This window comes from Myotis davidii, unplaced genomic scaffold, assembly GCF_000327345.1.
Source record: "Myotis davidii unplaced genomic scaffold, ASM32734v1 scaffold562, whole genome shotgun sequence".
In the NCBI taxonomy this organism is placed as follows: domain Eukaryota; kingdom Metazoa; phylum Chordata; class Mammalia; order Chiroptera; family Vespertilionidae; genus Myotis; species Myotis davidii.
Window position 1 is genome coordinate 2,840,183 of NW_006293953.1, and position 6,586 is coordinate 2,846,768.

The 6,586-nt window shown below is 42.3% G+C and overlaps 1 long non-coding RNA gene across 1 annotated transcript in view; it reads right to left on the reverse strand.

Moving 5' to 3' along the window:
• The window catches only part of LOC102758280, a 9,645-nt gene continuing 3,059 nt past the window's right edge, over positions 1-6,586 (reverse strand). Inside the window, exon 4 of the long non-coding RNA XR_435884.2 lies at positions 1-223. This is a non-coding gene — a long non-coding RNA (uncharacterized LOC102758280). The remainder of the gene's footprint in view (positions 224-6,586) is intronic.

The following is a 6,586-nucleotide window of genomic DNA, read 5'->3' on the forward strand; positions in this document are numbered from 1 at the left end:
TCATTCATTCATATTTATTGAGGCCCGTTGCTAGGTGCTAGGGACACAGCAGTGAATAACACAGAATACTGCTCCTCACCCATGCAGTTTACAATCTAATGGAGGAGACAGACTGTATTTGAAGACATTAAAAGGGGATAAATGCTAGGAAAGAGAGTGGGAATTGTGAGCAGGTTCAAACATAACCCTGGTAGAGGGGAGAGGAAGCCAGGTGAAGGTAGACCTGAAAGATGAATAAAAATTAAGCAGACTGAGTTGTCAGGCCCTGAACAAAATAATATAACCATCAAGGGGGAAGCCCTGGGGTCTTGGACACGCCACCTTCCCTTCTCTCATTACTCCCCAGCTCAACAGAACTCAGTACAGTAGTTCCAACTTATCTGCAGTTTTGCTTTCCACAGTTTCAGTTAGCCATGGTCAATCATGGTCTGAAAATATTAAATGGAAAATTCTAGAAATAAACAATTCCTAAGTTTTAAATTGTGCACCACTCTGAGTAGCCTGACAAAGTCTCACGCCATCCTACTCAGGGCGTGAGTCATCCCTTTGTCCCGCTTCCCCAGGCTGAGTATGCTTCCCGCCCCGTAGTCTCTCAGTAGCCGTCCTTGCCATGCTTCTGTTCATCTTACTTCATGTTAGCCCCAAAGCATAAGAATAGCGATGCTGGCAATTCGGATATGCCAGAGAAGCCATAAAATGCTTCCTTTAAGTGAAAAGGGGAAAGTTCTTGACTTAAGAAAGAAAGAAAAAAATCATAGCTGAGGTTGCTAAGATCTATGGTAAGAATAAATCTATCAGTGAGATTGTGAAGAAGGAAAGAAAAATTTGTGTTACAGTTTTGCTATCGTACCTTAAACTATAAGAGTTATGGCCACAACCCTGGCCAGGTTTTCTCAGTGGTTAGAGCGTTGGCCTGAGCACTGAAGGGTCACTAGTTCGATTCTGGTCAAGGGCACGTACCACATATGTAGGTTGTAGGCTTGATCCCTGGCCCTGGTGGGGGCATGCAGGGTGCAACCAGTGGATGTCTCTCTGTCTCTGTCTCTCTTCCTCCTTTCCATTCTCTCTAAAAATTCAATGGAAAAAATATCCTTGGGTGATGATTAACAACAACAACAAAAGTTATGGCCACAGTGCATAATGAGTGCTTAGGTAATATGGGAAAGGCATTAAATTTGTGGGTGGAGGCCACGAAGAGAAAAAGTGCTGATGAACAGCTTCGGACAGCATTGAACCCCACCTGACATTAAGAGGAAATGCTTTTAATGACTTTCTCAAAGCTTTGGTCATTGAACAGGTGGTTTTAAAGGCTGTATACAGTATCTACAATAATGATAACCCTGCACCCAAACATTGTTTTTCATTTAAAAAAACTCTGTAATACTTATTCTTGATAGAGCTATTTAAAATTTTGGAGGAAAATCAAGAGAATAAAGAGCATGGTAATTCAAAAAAAGAAAAAGAAAGAAAGAAAAAGTGTTGGCCCTACCCGGTTTGGCTCAGTGGATAGAGCGTCGACCTGCAGACTGAAGGGTCCCAGGTTCAGTTCTGGTCAAGGGCATTTACCTTGGTTGCGGGCACATCCCCAGTGGGGGGTGTGCAGGAGGCAGCTGATTGATGTTTCTAACTCTCTATCCTTCTCCCTTTCTCCCTGTAAAAAATTAATAAAATATATTTTTTTTTAAAAAAGAAAAAGTGTTGATATTGAGGGCAATGTGTTATCCCCAATATCAACTGCCCAATCAGTTCCATACTGATTGAGCCTGTATGAAGACTTCAGCAAGGGATCTGAAGCAAGTGACACCAAGCAATTTACTGCAAGTAAAGGCTAGTTACACAGACTCGGGAATAGGTTTGGCATTTTATCATCTCACATCATCACAGAAGAAGAAGGGTGAGTACAGAACAAGATATTTTGAGAGAGAGACAGAGACCACTACATTCACATAACTTTTATTACAGTATATTATTATAATTGTTCTATTTTATTCTGAGTGTTTACTAAGAATCTCTTACTGTGCCTAATTTATTAATTAAACTTTATCATGGGTGTGGTTAGGAAAAAACATAGTATAATGGGGTTCAGTAGTATCAGAGGTTTCAGGCATCTACTGGGGTCTTGAAATGTATCCCCTGTGAGTAGAGGGGGAGCGCTACTGTAATCACTTTCCAAAGCCCAGCCCGCAGGGAGGGTTATCAGCGCGCTGTGTCTATGCACTTCCTGAAGCTTTGAGCAAGAGGGCCTGCCCAGAAGAGATAAGGACAGGTCTGCACTAGGGGGTCCATCCCCTCTATTTTATCCCACAACAAAAGAGGAGGCAGAGTCCGGATCCACAGCAAATCCAGGAAGTGGAATCCTTCCTTTCCAGTCCCCCAACAACAATGACAGTAGTTAATGTTACCACATATCAGGCCATTGTGTTCAGTTTCCACATGCCTCTTATCTAACCCTCCATAAACTTCTGAAGCAGATACTAGTAGGCCAAGGAATTTGAGTGACCTTTCCAAGGTCACACAGATGTCAGAAGCCAATGTCCTAAGCCATAGGATAGGACCTCTTCACTATCAACACTTGGGCAGTATCCTACAACATGCATTTCCATGTATCATGTAATTTATCATAGCAACACAATGAGGAAAGCATTGGGAGCCCCCTTTAAAGGAAGAAATCCAAGCCTTAGAGAAGATAAGTGCTATAGGTAAGTCCTAAACCTGTGTTCCCTGACTCACCAACAAATATTTATTGAGCACCTACTATGAGCTAGGCCCTATTTTAGATCCCAATGAACAACATATAGCAGTGGTCAAACATATAAATAAGGTGTCCCTCAAAGACTTATTCCAGTCAGGTAGACAATAATAAGTAAGTAAATACATTGCATATTGGACGAGGATATATAGAAGGAGGATGGAAAGTACATAAGTAAGTGGAACAACAAATTGATCTCCCTCTCTCTCTCTCTCTCTCTCTCTCCCTCCCTCCTCTCTCTAGCTCTCTTTCTCTCTCTTATCAATAAATAGGCCCTGGCCAGTATGGTTCAGTTGGTTAAGCATCGTCCTGTGCACCCAAAGGTTGCTGGTTCATTTCAGGTCAGGGCACATGCCCAGGTTGCAGGTTGGGTCCCGGTTGGGGTGTGGGGGAGAGGTAACCGATAAATGTCTCTCTCTAAAATCAATTTTTAAAAAAATTCAAATCAATAAATAAAAGTTTTTAAAAATAATGAAGCAGAAAGGAATTCCTTCTAATGGTTAACAGGATGTTTCTGTTGAAAATGAAAGGTGAGGAAAAAAGGAAAAGAAAATGAAAGGTGAGGAACCTACTTTGCAAATGAACATGACCTCTAATGACACTGCAATTAAGACTGAGTACTTTACAATGAGGTTCTTTCACATACTTGGGCTCTGTGAATCCTTCAGACATTCTGGGAAGTAGGCATTAGGATTATTATTATTATTCCAATTAGATGAGGAGATGACTGAGGTCCAAACTCCTTAGCATATAGCACACTCAGAGCTACTCAGGGTAGGGGGATGGGGATGGGGCTGGAGCTCAGCGTCTAGTCCCAGCTTTGCCACCAACTAGTTGTGGCTTTCAGGCAAACTGCCTTCCCTTGAGTTATATATATATATACTTTTTATTTAGATCAGAGAGGAATGGAAGAGAGAGATGGAAACATCAATGATGAGAGAGAATCATCAAGCAGCTACCTCCTGCACACCCCTCACTGGAGATCAAGCCCACAACCCGGGCATGTGCCCTAACCTGGAATCAGGAATCGACTGTGACCTCCTGGTTCATAGATTGATGCTCAACCACCGAGCGATGTCAGCCAGGCCGGGTTTCCCTTTTGTGTTTACATGATTGGATCTCTTGTGGAAAATGTAGCAGATTTATATAATTCTATGTACAGCTATTTTAAAAAGCATTTTTAGGTATGTTTTGATTTTAGAGAAAAAAACATCAATTTGTTGTTCCACTTATTTATACATTCATTGGCTGATACTTGTATGTGCCCTGACTGGGGATTGAACTCACAACCTTGGTGCATCAGGATGACACTCCAACCAACTGAGCTACCCAGCCAGGGCTATGTACAACTATTTTTCATTGTCAGCTCTGTATTGTATTTTATTATCTCCTGAATAAAGTGATAATATTGCGTCTTTTAAAATTTTTTTTTAAAGTATATTGATTTGAGAGAGAAAGAGAGAGGAAGAAGGAGAAAGAGATAGAAAGAGGAACATCAATTTTGTTGTTTTACTTATTAATGCACTCATTGGTTGATTTTTGTATGTGCCCTGACCAGGGATCAAACCCACTTGGTATATCAGGAAGATGTTCTAGACAACTGAACTATCTGGCCAGGGCAACATCAATTTGGGGGGCCTGGGGTGGGGGACGGGCACCTTTTTAATCAATATAATCTCTAATTTATGGAAGTGTTGTAATACTAGTTCAAGGAACTCTTAAAGTGTCTTTTTAATCAGATTCTCCATTTATTTACATTTTGCCCATTTGCTTTATACTCTCCCTTTCTCATATATGTGCATCTTATTGTTTCTGAACCATTTAAGGGAAAATTGGTGACATTGTGTCCTTTACTCCTAAATACTTTAGTGTTTATTTCCTAACAGCAAGGACATTTTTTTATCTGTGTGTTTTTGGGTGATGAAACAAATGACCTTTAATCACAGAATTTTGTTGTTTCCTTTATAAACATTGATTTCCATCACGATTACAATGATTGTGATGTCACAATAAAATTTTAAGTAAACGCCGTTTTACCAGTATGCAACCAGAGGAGCATTTGAAATCAGTCTAGAAACAAAAGTTTTTTTCTAACTTTCCATGTTCTCTGCTGCCTTTGTGTGTATATAGTAATATCTCTATATTTTTTTAAACATTAAGAAGCAAAATCTTGCGGGGGGTGGGGTGGGAGGACGAAATGGTGAAAATAAAAGCAAAATCTTTTTTCCAATTACAGACAAACAAAATCTTTCATAAAAATATTTCTGCCCTAGCCGGGTGGCTCTATTAGTTAGAGTGTTGCCTCCTACACCAAAAGGTTGTGGGTTTGATTCCTGGTCATGGCACATACCTAGATTTCGGGTTCAATTCCTGGTTGAGGTGTGTATGGGATGTAACCAATCGGTGTTTCTTTTCTCTCTCTCTCTCTCTCTCAAAATCAATAAAAATGTGTCCTTGGACTGGGTAATCCAGCATCAATGTTTTCATTTAAGTGCATTCAGTTGTCCCAGTAGCAATTCTGTGAAGGGTTCTTTTTCTATGGCTAAGGAAACTGAGGCTCAGAGAAACCAGGTGACCTATCAGTCATGGGATCTTGGAGGTAGGATTCAAAACGCAGTCTGATAAAAAGCCTCCTCACCCTCACCCCCCAGGACATGGAGTCAGCTGCTCTAGGAATGCATGCTGGAGGAGAGGGTGTGGTGTGGGAGATGCATATGGCATGTCCTACCACCCAGATAGTAAGAGGAACACTAGCAATGAGAGCTGGGGAGCTGGGCGTTAGCCCAGCACACAGTGCGTGTGACTCCACATTCACATTTACATTCACATGGCCAAAGCAGATCTCCCGAATTCCCCTCCACGTCCACATTCTGGGAGCCTTCTTCATTTAGTTAACGAACCTCCCTTCCCATGGGTGCTCAGGGTAAGTCATCCTTGATGCCACTCTCCCCTTTACCCCTGGAACCATCAGCACTTGACACAGTCTCCCCAGCTATCCTAATCCAGTCACTCTTCCACTTCCTTTAGTCCCGCCTGGTCCAGGCCACCGGATTCTCAGTCTTCCAGATCAGGTACCAGCCTCCTCCTCATCCACCTCCCCATTGGGTCTGTTTAATATATGAGTTGAATCATGGTTCAAATGATGACATCCAAAGTCCAAAGTCACCACAACTTATTAGACGCTGCAGAAATCTTCTCCCACCCCATCTCTTCCTCACTCCCTCTGCTCTGGCCACACTGGCCTCTAGGCTGTCCTTCCCACAGGCCAAGCTGAATCCTGGCCTGACTCAGTCTGCATCACTTCCGTCTCCATTCTATCGTCTTCCCAGATATGTCCATACCTGCCAGTCTCCTGTTTCTTTATGTTCATTGTTTGACAGTCCCCAACCACCATGTGAGCCCTGGGCCTCCCTGTCTGAATTCATGGTCAGGTACATGCCACACAGCAGGTGCCCAGCAAGGCCAGGCTGCCTGACAGACTTCCTTTGTACAAGTCCCTCTCTTGTCTAGACCTCAGTCTCTCATCTGGAAAGGGGCCCTCAATTCTCCATGCCCTGACTCCTCCTGGAGTGGCTGCGAAGCTCAAATGAGATGGTGACTATGACCTTTTTTTTTTTTTTTTCCAAATTATAAAGTTTTGTGTCCTGGGGAAGCATCATGCCTTTTTTCTTTCATGGTTCTTCTGGTGTTCCTGGTCTTTTTTAAATGACAGGACTGAGACAGCTTGTTCATTTGGACCCTCTATTTGTTATTTCTTGGAGTTAGGTTGTCTACTGTTCCCAGAAAATTCGGTCACATCCCAGAAAACTCAACACTCTGGCATCTTAGCTCGGCCTT